Source organism: Ovis canadensis, chromosome 15 (assembly GCF_042477335.2).
Source record: "Ovis canadensis isolate MfBH-ARS-UI-01 breed Bighorn chromosome 15, ARS-UI_OviCan_v2, whole genome shotgun sequence".
NCBI lineage: Eukaryota > Metazoa > Chordata > Mammalia > Artiodactyla > Bovidae > Ovis > Ovis canadensis.
In genome coordinates this window covers 88,995,560-89,012,576 of record NC_091259.1, presented here as the reverse complement: position 1 = coordinate 89,012,576, position 17,017 = coordinate 88,995,560, and the positions used below count along the sequence as shown (strand labels likewise).

At 42.6% G+C, this 17,017-nt stretch overlaps 1 pseudogene; it reads left to right on the top strand.

The window, feature by feature from the left end:
* The first annotated feature begins 11,269 nt into the window (after positions 1-11,269).
* On the top strand, positions 11,270-12,250 carry LOC138420254 (olfactory receptor 5B2-like; annotated as a pseudogene).
* The last annotated feature ends 4,767 nt before the right edge of the window (positions 12,251-17,017 follow it).

Below are 17,017 nucleotides of genomic sequence, written 5' to 3'. Positions count from 1 at the left end.
GCTCAGGCAAAGAGTTGACTCACTGGAAAAGACTCTGATGCTGGGAGGGATTGAGGGCAGGAGGAGAAGGGGACGACCGAGGATGAGATGGCTGGATGGCATCACGGACTCGATGGACGCGAGTCTGAGTGAACTCCGGGAGTTGGTGATGGACAGGGAGGCCTGGCGTGCTGCGATTCATGGGGTCGCAAAGAGTCGGACACAACTGAGAGACTGAACTGAACTGAACTGAACTTAGTTGAGGAATAGTTCCAACCACTTAAAACGCAGACAAAGTATAATAATAGCTTTTAATGAAGTATGTGCTTTTGTTGTCATATTTTATCTAGAGCTAAATAATTATAGCAGCTTAATAAACCAATGCTTCAGTTATTACCGAGTGATTTGGAAAGAAAAAGCACATTCATGTGAAATTTACCAAAGGTAAATAGCCCTGTTAGAATAAAAGGATGCACATGATTCCCTCATTTTTACCTTAATCTTTTTTTAACCTTTATTTATTTTTTTTAATTGAAGGTTAATTACTTTACAATATTGTATTGGTTTTGCCATACATCCTTAATCTTATGGGCACTAATTCTTCACATTTTGTTTTTAAAAATTCACTGAAAATAATACTACTACTACCCATTTTTGGCAATACATGTTTTGAAATTGTTAATGCCACTCTGTTGTTTATGTTCTAGTCAGCTATCTCATATCTCATCAGTATTCAATTCATTCACTCTGCCTCATTCACACTGATCTCTACCGAATCTGGGCCACTCCAAACTTGCCCTTGTCTCAGCTTCTTTGCACTGATGCTTCCCCTGCATGGAATATACTTCCACTCATTTCAGATTCCCAGTTAAATTTTACCCACCCAGGAGATCACAGAGGTTTGCCATGAGTTACCTGATAAAATGGTCACTTCCCACCCATGGACTTTTTTTTCCGAAGCCTGCTCTCTCGTCTCCATAGTCACTAGCATCATGCAGCTCTTATATTTATTTACTCACCTGTTCTTCCCTTTTTCTCAACTTGAATGGAAAATCTCTTGAGCAGTAGCTTAACCTGGTTATTGCACTGGAATTAAAGCTTTGAAACTTTATTTTTAAATTATTTTATTGAGCATGATGACAACTTCAGAAATTCCAAATTATATTTTTTTTTAAAGCAAGCTGCAAAAACTTTAAGGGGAGAATTCACCAGCATCCACTTGACAACGACCCTGATTTCTTGCACCCGATAACATTTAATAATCCCTGTTCTTTTGAAATTCTTCAAACTGCTTACTCACTAGCAGCCAACCAATCACTGACAAATGTACCTGAAGACCTCTCCCAATTCTAAAAACCATATCTTAATAAAACGCTTGTATTCATACACTGACTTGTATTTATTCATTTTACTCCACAAGCTGTGTGGCACGGCCAAAAAACCCCATGGATTTATTTCTGACAGTTCTGGAGGCCAAATGTCAAAGGTCAGTTTCATTGGGGTGAATTACGGTATGTCTGCAGAGGTTCCAGGGAAGAATCTGTCCTCCTAGGTTGCATCTCCAGGTACTTGCAAGCATGCCTTGACATGCATCTGTATCGATGCCATCCCTGCTTTTGTAGTCACACTAGGTTTCTCCCCTTCAATTCAGTTCAGTCGCTCAGTCCTGTCCGACTCTTTGTGACCCCATGAATCGCAGCACACCAGGTCTCCCTGTCCATCACCAACTCCCGGAGTTCACTCAGACTCACATCCATCGAGTCAATGATGCCATCCAGCCATCTCATCCTCTGTCATCCCCTTCTCATCCTGCCCTCAATCCCTCCCAGCATCAGAGTCTTTTCCAGTGAGTCAACTCTTTGCATGAGGTGGCCAAAGTACTGGAGTTTCAGCTTTAGCATCAGTCCTTCCAAAGAAATCCCAGAGCTGATCTCCTTCAGAATGGGCTGGTTGGATCTCCTTGCAGTCCAAGGGACCCTCAAGAGTCTTCTCCAACACCACAGTTCAAAAGCATCAATTCTTCAGCACTCAGCCTTCTTCACAGCCCAACTCTCACATCCATACATGACCACAGGGAAAACCATAGCCTTGACTAGATGGACCTTAGGCGGCAAAGTAATGTCTCTACTTTGAATATACTATCTAGGTTGATCATAACTTTTCTTCAAAGGAGTAAGTGTCTTTTAATTTCATGGCTGCAATCAACATCTGCAGTGATTTTGGAGCCCAAAGAGATAAAGTCTGACACTGTTTCCACTGTTTCCCCATCTATTTCCCATGAAGTGATGGGACCAGATGCCATGATCTTCATTTTCTGAATGTTGAGCTTTAAGCCCACTTTTTCACTCTTCTCTTTCACTTTCATCAGGAGGCTTCTTAGTTCCTCTTCACTTTCTGCCATAAGAGTGGTGTCATCTGCATATCTGAGGTAATTGATATTTCTCCCGGCAATCTTGATTCCAGCTTGTGTTTCTTCCAGTCCAGCATTTCTCATGATGGACTCTGCATAGAAGTTAAATAAGCAGGGTGACAATATACAGCCTTGACAGACTCCTTTTCCTATTTGGAAACAGTCTGTTGTTCCATGTCCAGTTCTAACTGTTGCTTCCTGACCTGCATACAGATTTCTCAAGAGGCAGGTCAGGTGGTCTGGTATTCCCATGTCTTTCAGAATTTTCCACAGTTTATTGTGATCCACACAGTCAAAGGCTTTGGCATAGTGAGTAAAGCAGAAATAGATGTTTTTCTGGAACTCTCTTGCTTTTTCCATGATCCAGCAGATGTTGGCAATTTGATCTCTGGTTCCTCTGCCTTTTCTAAAACCAGCTGGAACATCAGGGAGTTCACGGTTCACGTATTGCTGAAGCCTGGCTTGGAGAATTTTGAGCGTTACTTTACTAGGATGTGAGATGAGTGCAATCGTGCGATAGTTTAAGCATTCTTTGGCATTGCCTTTCTTTGGGATTGGGTTGAAAACTGACCTTTTCCAGTCCTGTGGCCACTGCTGAGTTTTCCAAATTTGATGGCATCTTGAGTGCAGCACTTTCACAGCATCATCTTTCAGGATTTGAAATAGCTCTAACCGGAATTCCATCACCTCCACTAGCTTTGTTATTAGTGATGCTTTCGAAGGCCCATTTGACTTCACATTCCAGGATGTCTGGCTCTAGATTAGAGATCACATCATCATGATTATCTGGGTCATAAAGATCTTTTTTTGTACAGTTCTTCTGTGTATTCTTGCCACCTCTTCTTAATATCTTTGCTTCTGTTAGGTCCATACCATTTCTGTCCTTTATCGAGCCCATCTTTGCATGAAATGTTCCCTTGGTATCTCTAGTTTTCTTGAAGAGATCTCTAGTCTCTCCCATTCTGTTCTTTTCCTCTATTTCTTTGCATTGATCGCTGAAGAAGGCTTTCTTATCTCTTCTAGCTATTTTTTGGAACTGTGCATTCAGATGCTTATATCTTTCCTTTTCTCCTTTGCTTTTCACTTCTCTTCTTTTCACAGCTATTTGTAAGGCGTCCCCAGACAGCCATTTGGCTTTTTTGCATTTCTTTTCCATGGGGATGGTCTTGATGCCTGTCTCCTGTACAATGTCATGAACCTCATTCCATAGTTCATCAGGCACTCTATCATCAGATCTAGGCCCTTAAATCTATTTCTCACTTCCACTGTATAATCAGAAGGGATTTGATTTAGGTCATACCTGAATGGTCTAGCGGTTTTCCCTACTTTCTTCAATTTAAGTATGAATTTGGCAATAAGGAGTTCATGATCTGAGCCACAGTCAGCTCCTGGTCTTGTTTTTGTTGACTGTATAGAGCTTCTCCATCTTTGGCTGCAAAGAATATAATCAGTCTGATTTCGGTGTTGACCATCTGGTGATATCCATATGTAGAGTCTTCTCTTGTGTTGTTGGAAGAGGGTGTTTGCTATGACCAGTGCATTTTCTTGGCAAAACTCTATTAGCCTTTGCCCTGCTTCATTCTGCATTCCAAGGCCAAATTTGCCTGTTACTCTGGGTGTTTCTTGACTTCCTACTTTTGCATTCCAGTCCCCTATAATGAAAAGGACATCTTTTTCGGGTGTTAGTTCTAAAAGGTCTTGTAGGTCTTCATAAAACCGTTCAACTTCAGCTTCTTCAGCATTATAGGTTGGGCCATAGACTTGGAAAACTGTGATATTGAATGGTTTGAAGACAAACAGAGATCATTCTGTCGTTTTTGAGATTGCATCCAAGTACTGCATTTTGGACTCTTTTGTTGACCATTGTGGCTACTGCATTTCTTCTGAGGGATCCCTGCCCGCAGTAGTAGATATAATGGTCATCTGAGTTAAATTCACCCATTGCAGTCCATTTTAGTTCGCTGATTCCTAGAATGTCGATGTTCACTCTTGCCATCTCCTGTTTGACCACTTCCAATTTGCCTTGATTCATGGACCTGACATTCCAGGTTCCTATGCAAAGAGTTGGACATGACTGAGCGACTGAATTGAATTGAACTGATGCAATATTGCTCTTTACAGCATCGGACCTTGCTTCTATCACAAGTCACATCCACAGCTGGGTATTGTTTCTGCTTTTGCTCCATCCCTTCCTTCTTTCTGGAGTTATTTCTCCACTGATCTCCAGTAGCATATTGGGCGCCTACTGACCTGGGGAGGTCCTCTTTCAGTATCCTATCATTTTGCCTTTTCATACTGTTCATGGGGTTCTCAAGGCAAGAATACTGAAGTGGCTTGCCATTCCCTTCTCCAGTGGACCACATTCTGTCAGATCTCTCCACCATGACCCGCCCGTCTTGGGTTGCCCTGTGGGCATGGCTTGGTTTCATTGAGTTAGACAAGGCTGTGGTCCTGGTGTGATTAGATTGACTAGTTTTCTATGAGTATGGTTTCACTGTGTCTGCCCTCTGATGCCCTCTTGCAACATCTACCATCTTACTTGGGTTTCTCTTACCTTGGGTGTGGGGTATCTCTTCAGGGCTGCTCCAGCAAAGCACAGCCGCTGCTCCTTACCTTGGACGAGGGGTATCTCCTTACTGCCGCCCTTCCTGACCTTCAAGGTGGGATAGCTCTTTTGGCCCTCCTGTGGCCACGCAGCCGCGGCTCTTCGGGTTGCTCCTCCCGGCCGCCGCCCCTGGCCTCGGGGCGGGGTGGCTCCTCAGGGTCACCGCCCCTGGCTTTGGGCACAAGGTGTCTCCTCCCGGCCGCCACTTATCTCAGACGCAGGGTAGTTCCTCCCGGCCGCCCCTGACCTCGGACTTCGGTAGCTCCTCTTGGCTGTTCCTGTGCCATCGCAGCCTGGCACTCTGGGCCGCTGCCCCTGACCTCGGACGTAGGGTAGCTCCTCTCGGCCGCGCTTACTGCACCGGGTCGCAGCCGCCAGTGCTTACACTTCCCCAATCAGACTCTCCAGCCCGACCCCAGCCACCCCAGTGGCCCAATTTTCGCAGCACCCGGACCTGTCCCGGCTCCGAGGCCCCACCCCCTAAGCCAGGCTTGGTTCCCCCAGCCCCCGCCCCGGCCCATTCTCGCTGCCTCTCCAAGTGGGCCCAACTAGGTTCTCGGCCTTTCTTGGTCAAGCGCAGCCCCGACGCCCTGGCCTCGCGCAGCGCAGGCCCGGAGCCTGGCAGGGGGCGACGAAAGCCGGGGCCAAGCCGGCCGGGGTCGGGTGAGGCTCACTTATCCGGCCTCAGGCGGCAGCAGTGAGGCCTTAGGCTGCGGCTTCTCCTGAGACTCACGCGGAAGGAGGGAGCCAGAGAGGGAGTAATAAAAAAAAATAATAAAAACAGAAAGAAAGAAAAAGAAACTGCGGCTGTATGGATCAAATGATTGTACTCTTTTTTGAGATTTTTTTGATGTGGACAGTTTTTAAAGTTTTTTTTTTTGTTTTTTTTTTTTTAGTTTTTTATTTTTTATATTTTAAAATCTTTAATTCTTACATGCATTCCCAAACATGAACCCCCCTCCCACCTCCCTCCCCATAACATCTCTCTGGGTCATCCCCATGCACCAGCCCCAAGCATGCTGTATCCTGCGTCAGACATAGCCTGGCAATTCGATTCTTACATGATAGTATACATGTTAGAATGCCATTCTCCCAAATCATCCCACCCTCTCCCTCTCCCTCTGAGTCCAAAAGTCCGTTATACACATCTGTGTCTTTTTTCCTGTCTTGCATACAGGGTTGTCATTGCCATCTTCCTAAATTCCATATATATGTGTTAGTATACTGTATTGGTGTTTTTCTTTCTGGCTTACTTCACTCCATATAATCGGCTCCAGTTTCATCCATCTCATCAGAACTGATTCAAATGAATTCTTTTTAATGGCTGAGTAATACTCCATTGTGTATTTGTACCACAGCTTTCTTATCCATTCATCTGCTGATGGACATCTAGGTTGTTTCCATGTCCTGGCTATTATAAACAGTGCTGTGATGAACATTGGGGTGCATGTGTCTCTTTCCATTCTGGTTTCCTTTATTGAATTTGTTACAATATTGCTTCTGTGTTATGTTTCGATTTTCTGGCTGAGAGGCAGGCGGACTCAGAGCAGAGATTGAAATCACACCTCTTGGGCTGGAAAGTGATATCGCAATCACTGGCCTGTCAGGGACGTCCCAATGGTTGTTCTCATGAGTCTCTCTTGAGAAACAGCTAGAAATGAACATGAAATAAAACCAAAATACAAATCTTGAAACCAGTTTAGTATCAAGTGCTGGCAAAGAAGTTAAGCAATTGTAATGCACTGCTGGGAGGGAATGCAAAATGTTAGTGCAACCTTAGAAAACAGTTTGACAGTTTCCACTCAGTTAAATGTACACTTATTGTCTACCCGGACACTAGTGGTAAAAAATCCACTTGCCAATGCAGGAGACACAAGGTTTGATCCCTGCATCAGAAAGATCCTGTGAAGTAGGAAATGGCAATCCACTCCAGTATTCTTGCCTGGAAAGTCCCATGGGCAGAGAATCCTGGTGGGATACAGTCCATGGGGCCATAAAGAGTAGGACATGACTGACTAACTTAACACATTATCTAACCAACAAATCTAACTCACATATATTTACCCCAATGAAATTAACACCTATGCACATACAAAAAAAGCTAGTCAAATGTTTAGATGCTTTTTCTTTTTTAATTTCCAGACACTAGAACCAACCCAAATGCCAGTTCAAATGAGAAAGGAGTAACAATCCTGTTTCCATATAATAGAATATCATCTAGCAATAAGAAATATTTCTTGATTGATATATTATGGGTTGAACTGTGTGCCTAAAATTTATATGTTGAAGACCTAATCCCCAGGACCTGAGAAATTGATCTTGTTGAAAATGGGTCATTAGAGATATAATTAGTTAAGATAAGGTCATACCAAAGCAAAGTGTGCTCCTAGATCAGTGTGACTGGTATGCTTACCAGAAGAGAAAATCTGGACACACACACATATAGACTGATACAGCACACAGAGAACACAGAGACTCACACACACAGAGAACACATGTGAAAACGAAGATGGGGGTCAGGATGAGGCAGCAAAAGTCAAGGAACACCAAATGCTGCCCAGTCACCAAGAGAAAAACATAAAAGCATCTTTTCTCTTTCAGCCTTCAGAAGGAACAACAGAACCAACTCTGCTGGAACCTCAGTTTCAGATTTCTAGGCTCCAGAAATGTGACGCAAGCGATTTCTGTTACTCGTGCCATCCAGGTTCTGGTACTTTTTAAATGACATCTTTAGGGAATTCATGGGCTTCCCTCATAGCTCACTCAGTAAAGATCCGCCTGCGATGCAGGAAACCAGGGTTCGATTCCTGGGTTGGGAAGATCCCCTGGAGACACAAATGGCAACCCACTCCAGTATTCTTGCCTGGAGAATCCCATGGACAGAGGAGCCTGGTGGGCTACAGTCCCTGAGGTTGCAAAGAGTTGGACACGATGTAGCAACTAAAACAAAAAGAGAGAGGAAATTCATACAGGCAACCATATGGATATGGATACAATATGGATAAGTCTCAAACACACCATGCTAACTGAACAAAGCCACAGTCAAAGTCAACCTACACTAAGGTTCTGTTTCAATGACATGACATTCTTGCAGAGGCAAAACCATATGGAGAGAAAATAGAGGTCACCACAGACACTGGGTAGAAACAGTGGCGTGCTTAGATGATAGGCCTCTTCTATATCATGGTTATGTCAGTGGTTGCATGATCTTATAAACTGACCAAGCTGAGAATCTGTGCACATTGCTGTTTATGAATTATAATTTAATCTAAAAGTAGGAGAAAAGCAAACAGCAAGTAATACGAAAGCATGTGTGCACTTTCAGCCTATCCAGCTAGATCCCCACAGGTGATGTAATTGGTTTCCTGCTAGGAAAGAGGGATGAGAGCTGTAGATATCCTCTTTGGGGGACAGGGGGCAGTCCCCAAAGAGCTCCACATCTCTGTAACTTTCTCCTGATTGCTAGGAATTAACCTCTAAAACCCCAACATGACTCAATGTGGTATCATTTTAGAGGGACTGGACTGTGTGCTGAGACCCTCTGGTCAGCACACATTCATTTGAGTGTTAATAGCTGTTAGTATACGCAGCTCTTTTTCTCCTTCCCCCAAATCCTGACCTTAAGATTTGCTATGCGTCTCCAATCATGGCCAGGAAAACATTTCAAAACGAAAATATACTGGTAGACCTTTAAATGATCACTCCTCAGTAAGATGCTTTATAGAGCTTCCCAAGTTTGCTGCTTACAGACACTAATCCTTGAACGATGTGAGAGAGGTCATTGTATTCTGTTTTGCAGATAAGAAGATAAGAGACTCCATGGGTACTCAAGGAATGCCTGGCAATTTTAGGTTCCCGGCTCCAAGTCATGTTTTCCCCTCATGCCTACTTGCCTTAGAGCCTTGGAAATTTTTGACCATTAACCGATAGAAAACATGTTTAAGAGTATGTATGCATTATTCCACAGCTGAATTTCTGATTTCAGACTCACTGTTCAAGAATGGCTGTCCCTTCTTTTCCAACAACAAGGTAAGTTTTTATATTCCATATACACTTTTAGTAACAAGGGTAATTCATGCAAAAGCAATGGGACAGCTATACCTACTGTGAGTTATTTAAGAACAGAAATATATTTTTTGGATATTTTCCAAAGCAGTGACAAAACAAATTTCAAAATATACTTCTGAAACATTATCATGCTGCTCTCCTCAAAGAGATTAGTGGGGGGAAAAAAGTGGATAGGTAATGCTCTGATCAGTGCAGTTCAGTCACTCAGTCATGTCCGACTCTTTGCGATCCCAAGGACTGCAGCATGCCAGGCCTCCCTGTCCATCACCAAGTCCCAAAGTTTACTCAAACTCTGTCCATTGAGTCAGTGATGCCATCCAACCACCTCATCTTCTGCTGTCCCCTTCTCCTCCCTCCTTCAATCTTTCCCAGCATCAAGGTATTTTCCAAGGAGTTTGTTCTTTGCATCAGGAGGCCAAAATATTGGAGCCTCAGCTTCAGCATCAGTCCTTCCAATGAATATTCAGGATTGATTTCCTTTAGGATGGACTGGTTGGATATCCTTGAAGTCCAAGGGACTCTCAAGAGTCTTCTCCAGCACCACAGTTCAAAAACAACCATTCTTCAGCACTCAGCTTTCTCTATGGTCCAACTGTCATATCCATACATGACTACTGGAAAAGCCATAGATTTGACTAGATGGGCATCTGTTGGAAAAGTAATGTCTCTCCTTTTTAATGTGCTGTCTAGGTTGGTCATAGCCTTTCTTCCAAGGAGCAAGTGTCTTAATTTCATGGCTGCAGTCACCATTTGCAATGGTTTTGGAGCCCAAGAAAATAAAGTCTCTTTCCACTGTTTCCCCATCTAGTGCCCATGAAGTGATGGGACCAGGTGCCATGATCTTCATTTTTTAAATGTTGAGTTTTAAGCCAGCTTTTTCACTCTCCTCTTTCACTTTCATCAAGAGGCTCTTTAGTTCTTCACTTTCTGCCATAAGGGTGGTGTCATCTGCATATCTGAGGTTATTGATATTTCTCCTGGCAATCTTGATTACAGCTTGTGCTTCATCCAGGCTGGCACTTCATATGAATACTCTGCATAGAGGTTAAATAAGCAGAGTAACAATATACAGCCTTGACATATTCCTTTTTCTATTTGGAACCAGTCTGTTGTTCCATGTCAAGTTGTAACTGTTGCTTCTTGATTTTCATACAGATTTCTCAGGAGGCAGGTCAGATGGTCTGGTATTCCCATCTCTTAAAGAATTTTCCACAGTTTGTGGTGATCTGCAGTCAAAGGCTTTGGCATAGTTAATAAGCGAAGTCACTCAGTCATGTCTGACTCTTTGCGACCCCGTGGACTGTAGCCTTCTAGGCTCCTCTGTCCATGGGATTTTCCAGGCAATAGTACTGGCGTAGACTGCCATTTCCTTCTCCAGGCGATCTTCCCAACCCAGGGATTGGACCCAGGTCTCCTGCATTGTAGACAGATGCTTTACCATCTAAGCAACCAGGGAAGTCCCTGAAGCAGAAGTAAATGTTTTTCTGGAACTCTCTTGCTTTTTCAATGATCCAATGGATGTTGGCAATTTGATCTCTGGTTCCTCTGCCTTTTCTAAATCCAGCTTGAACGTCTGGAAGTTCTCAGTTCACAGACTGTTGAAGCCTGGCTTGGAGAATTTTGAGCATCACTTTGCTAGCATGTGAGATGAGTGCAACTGTGTGGCAGTTTGAGCATTCTTTGGCATTGCCTTTCTTTGGGATTGGAATGAAAAGACTAAAGAACTCATCTATAGTTGAGTCTTGCTTTTCACCATCCATGTTTCTCAAACAAACATGTGCTGTGTGCTGAGTCACACAGTCGTGTCCAGCTGTTTGCGACCCCACGGACTGTAGCCGTCCAGGCTTCTCTGTCTGTGGAATTCCCCAGGCAGGAATACTGGAGTGGGTTGCCATGCCCTCCTCCAGGGGGTCTTCCCAACCCAGGGATCAAACCCAGGTCTCCCACATTGCAGGCAGATTTTTTACTGGCTGAGCCACCAGGGAAGCCCCAAGCAAACATGGAGGCAATCATTTCACTTTAATTCTAATATTAAACCTAAGATAACCAGACTCTGCCCAATATCTGGCATTTTACTCACAGTTTCTTATACATTTTATCTTGTTTAATTCTTACAATATACCTTGAGTTCTGTCTCATTATTGTAGATGAAGAATCTGTGGGTCAGGCTCAGTGATTTCCAGGTAGTGAGTGGTAGGGCTGTGGAAATGCAAATTGAATTAAGTTCAATTCAGTTAACAGCATCCTTGGAAAACAATACAGAAGTGGCTGAGTTCATCCTGCGGGAACTAAGCAACGCCCCACAGCTGCAGGGCCCCCTCTTGATAACATTCACTCTCGTTTATCTCATCAGTGTGGCTGGAAACCTGGGAACGATCCAGTTGATTCCCTTGGGTTGTCGTCTCCGCACTCGCGCGTACTTTTCCCTCAGTGACCTGTCTCTGGTGGGCTTCGGCTGCTCTACAGCCGTCAGTCATAAAGTCACGGCTGGATTCCTTGCGGGAGACAAGGTCATCTCCTGCAGCGTGTGTGCTGCTCGGATGTTCTTCCTTTCAGCCTTTGCCACCGTGGAAAATGTACTCTTGGCTCCCACGGCCTAGGGCCGCTGCACAGCAGCGCGTAAACCCCTGCATTACACCGCCATGATGGCGGCAAGCCTGTGGCGCGCCTTGCCGTAGGCCCCTGCGTTCATGGTTTCCTGAACGCCTCCATCCGTGTCAGGGACACACTCAGTTTCTCTTTCCGTACGTCCAAACTAACCCATCACTTTTTCTGTGATCCCCCAACAGTCATGACTCTCTCCTGTTCTGACAGACACATTAGTGAGCTGGTTCTTAGCGCTGTGGCAAGTTTCAATATCCCTTTTGGCCCGCCTAGTTATCTTGATTTCCTACCTGTTCATTTGTGTCACCATCCTGAAGATGCACTCGGCTGAGGGATACCTGAAGGCTTTACCCACCTGCGCGGCTCGCCTCACCACAGCCTCCATCTTCTACGGGACCGTCATCTTCAGGTACTCCCAGCCCAGCTCCAGTCATTCCATCGACGGAGACAAAATGGCGTCCATGTTCTCTACGGTGGCCATCCCCGCCCCGAGTCCTGTGGCCTGCAGCCTGAGGGACAAAGTCAAGAGTGCTTTCAAGAAAGCTACTGAGAAGGCAAAATTGTCTCCAAGTTTCATCTCTTAAAGGTATAGAATTGACAATAACCTCCATCTTTTCTGTCAGATCATCTCCATGCATTAAATCATATTTTACTGCTCACACTGCATTAAAATTACTGAGATAACCTTTCTTCCCAAAACCTGTCACTTGGAAAAAAGAAAATAATATGTCCAGATAAGTAATATCTGAATGAGGATGGCCAAAGGAGATGATGGACTTTTTTAGATCTCATTTGTCATAAATTTTATTTATTATCCTTGATATATTCGTATGCTTATATTTTCTCTACCATGTTCTGTTCAAGTGTATTTATGACAGGGCTAAAACTCATCAATAGAAGCACATGGGTCTTGTGTGTGCACATACAAGGGTGAGAAATTTGTTAAAGGAGTCAAATGGACTATAGCTAGTTTTTAATTTAAAAGTTAAAAATAACTATGCTATCAGAATATAAGTTTAACATTTTTCATTTCTGTGGCTTAAAAAGCTAGAGAAATTCTAAGATGAAGAAAAATATGACATGGATTTTTTTTTTTAATAAAGGTATACATTTTGGCTCTTTTTTGTTGTCTCATGTTTTTTTCTTAACTGAAGTAGAGTTGATTTACAATATTATACTTTATTAACTCAGGTGTACAGCACAGTGATCAGCATTTTTCCAGAGCTATGCTAGTACAGCATCATAAAGGAGTTCATATTTCTGCCTTCAGTAAGTCATTTGGTTGAAAAAGTATGGTCACATGATAATTTTCAAAGGCAAGAAAACCAGCGAGCACACACTAAAGATAACTTCATACTGAAGTCTCTGATATAACCGTTTTGTTTCAGCCTTCCCCCTTATTTGTCTGACCAACTCTTTTTTATGTATTTGTTCAACTCTAATATCAGATAAAGCCATTCCAGCACTGTCAGCTGGTACCCCGTGAGCAACAATTTTAACACTGCAATTCAGTCTTGTTGTAGAGTTCCTTTTACTTTTAGACTATGGGGTTGACAATTTCCAGTCAATATATATTTTTTAACATTAGTTAAATCAGCTCTTTTTGCTTCTCCCCTTTCAGTGACTTAGATTCTTTTGTAATAGTCTTCATTCTATCCTGGGGTTGTCCAACCTCCAAATTGATTCCATTTGTTTGTTTGTGACGTTAACAGGTCACTCTTCATGACGAGCAGTTCTGTGGGCCTTGATGAACGCATACATTCATGTATCTGCCACCTCGAAAACATACAGAATAATTTCATCATTCAAAAAATCCCTATGGTGTCCCTTTTATAGACAGTAGCTCCCTGTTCCCCTAGCCCCTGATTGCCACTGAATTATCTTCCATCTCTACCGTTTTTCCTTATGTCATATGAATAGAATCCAATGATGTGTACTGTTTTCGTCTCTTTTTATCAAAAGTGAAAGTGGAAGTCGCTCAGTCGTGTCCGACTCTTTCCGACCGAATACTGGAGTGGGTAGCCTTTCCCTTCTCCTGGGGATTTTCCCAACCCAGGGATCAAACCTAGGTCTCCCACATTGCAGGCAGATTCTTTACCAGCTTGGCCACAAAAAATACACTTTAAATTCATTTATGTTTTGTGGAAATCAATAGCTCACCTCTTTTTTATTATTTGATAGTATTCCATTTACATCTATTAATACCACCGTTTGTTTAGCCATTCACCTTTAGGAGTATGTCTGTTCGCTTCTAGTTTGCGTGAATCTCGGTAAAACTGCAATAAACATCGACAAACAGGATTTTGTGAAACATATGTTTTCAGTTCACTATGGTAAATACTGAAGAGTGCAAACACTGGATCATACGAGAAGTCCATACATAATGTTATAAGAAATGGCCAAACTGTCATCAGAAGTGATTGTACCTTTTTGCATTACCATAACAAATCAATGACTGAGGTTCAAATCTTTACTAGTATTTAAGAATATAAGGATTTTTTTTCCATTTTAACAAATGCAGAGTAATATATCTTTGTACTTTCAATATTTATTTTCTTCATGAAAAATTCTATTGAGCACAATAGTGTGTATTTCTCATCCGTATATCTTCTCTTGTAAAGGTTCAGATCCTTTGTGCATTTTTAATTCAGTTGAGCGGTTTTTTTTTTTTTATTTTGCCTTTAAAGGACTTTCTATATATTCTATAAAACAAATCCTTTATACAGTGACATCAACAAGAGAAGAAAGTATCTTTATCCTCCCAAGTAAAACAACAATTAGATGAAGAACCGCAGACAGAAATAGCTCTGGGAAGGCTCAGGAGTCCAATTAAGAATCTGCAGTAACACAGTGGAGGAAAAAAATTAGAGAATAACTGCAGAGAAAAGGTCATAGGGGGAGACTGGCAGAGATGAAGCGTCTGGCTGGGAACAAAGGGAGTGTTGATATCAGGGTCAGGCACAGGCTGAGGACCACTGGGGGGCAGTGCCCACTATGAGGACCCCACGCAACCTCTGCCACTGGTGGTCTCAGCAGAGATGCTACCACTCCCCACAGCTTTTGCAATGGAGGAGCCCCGTGAACCCCACAGTGTTCATTAATGTAGATTCCGAAGACTCCTGCCACTTAAGCCACTGAGGTAACCAACAGCCCCTGCAGCTGCAGGCTCTGGAGAGGGAGACACTGGCCCCACCCCTGGACCCCTCACCCAAAGAAAGAGCCACGGCTGGACTTCTCTGGGCCCTGAGCTCACTGCCCCATCCAACCTTCTACTTGCCGTGGACCTTGGAGCCAACCCTACTCGGAACACTGGTTCTGGGGCAATTCTCCTTGTGTCTGCACTCAAGATTCTGGCTCCGAAGCTGCTCTGCACACAGCCACATTCAGTCACCAGGACCACTGTCAGTGCAGACTAACCTGTACCCAGGACTTCAGGACTATGAGCTCTGCACATGCCTGCACCCCAGACCCCAAGTACACAGCCACTTATGGAGTGCCCACATCAAAGACGCTTAGAAACATCTCTGCAACGGGAATGTCCCCAGTCATGTAGAGCTCTGGGCACAACCCTCAGCGAGTAGACCTCAAGTGATCTCATGCAAAGAAATCAATGGTAACTATGTGAGGTAATGGATATGCTAATTATCTTGTTATGGTAATAATTTCACAATTTTACACATATATAACTGAAACATTACATAGTACCTCTAAAATATACTGAATTTTTACCTTTCATCCTCAATAAAGCTGGAAAAAATGTAAAGAACCATTTATATGTAAATTGAAAATATTATATGCAAAGACATGTGATTTGCCAATATTTTCTCCTAGCCTATGCTTTCTTTCATACAACAAAAATTCTAATTTTGATAAGTAAACTTTGTCACTTTGTTCTTTCCTAGACCATCCTTTCGACGGTAAAGAATCCCCCTGCCATGCGGGAGACTTGGGTTCCATCCGTTGGTTGGGAAGATCCCCTGGAGGAAGCCATGGCAACCCACTGCAGTGTTCTTGCCCGGAGAATCCCCATGGACAGAGGAGCCTGGGGCCCATGGGGTAGCAAAGAGTCGGACACGACTGAATGACTAAGCACACAGCACAGCACCAACAAATTCAATGCCAAGCTCAGACATTTCTGATTTTTTTCCATATTTTCTTTTAAAACTTTTATAATTTTATGTTCCACATTTCAGTGGTATCCATCTTGAATTAATTGTTGTTTTAGATATAAGGTACACTTTGAGGCTCATTTGCTTTTGTATATAGACATCAACTGTTGCTGCACTAAAAGGAATGTCACTTTCCCATTTAATTGCTGTGGCAGAAACTAGTTTGCTATATTGTATGTTTCTATTGATGAAATCTCTATTCTGTTCAAACGATTTATGTGTCTATTCTTTCACCAATATACACTTTCTTGATTAATGTAACTTTAGAGTAAGTCGTGGAATCAGTTAAGGAGCATATTTCAACTTTGTCCTTCTTTTTAAGAATTACTTGAAGTATTCTAGTAGCGCTACCTCTTCATATAAATCTTTCAGCTTGAAAGATTGTTTCCAAAATTCTTGCTTGAATTTTTGTTGAGGTCAGATTGAATCTGTAAATAAATATGAAGAAGCTGATATATTAAAGTCTTCCAATCCATGAAAAAATATATCTATACATATATACACACATACTTGTCTTCTGACTATACAGTTATAATATTTCTTACCAGATACATGATTTGCAAATATATTCTCCCATCCTTGGGTTATATACTTACTTTAGTGATGGTATAATTTGAAACACAAATGTTTTTACTGTCGATTAAGTCTGATTTACTTTTTCTTTTATTACCTAAGTTTCTGCTGTTGTATGTAAGAAGCAACTGCCAAACTCAAAGTCACTGTATCAGTTATCTAGGGCTGCTGTACAAAGTACCACAAACTCTCTAGTTTAAAACAACAGAAATTTCATCTATCACACAGGTCTACGTGTCTGAAATCAAGATGTCAGCAAGAATACTTTTTTTTTTTAATTTTACTTTACAATACTGTAATGGTTTTGCCATACATTGACATGAATCCGCCACAGCTGTACATGAGTTCCCAATCCTGAATCCCCCCTCCTACCTCTCTCCCCATATCATGTCTCTGGGTCATCCCAGTGCACCAGCCCCAAGCATCCTGTATCCTGTATCGAACCTAGACTGGTGAAACATTTCTTAGATGATATTATACACGTTTCAATGCCATTCTCCCAAATCATCCCACCCTCTCCATACAGATGGCTAACAAACACATGAAAAGATGCTCAACATCACTCATTATCAGAGAAATGCAAATCAAGACCACAATGAGATACCATTT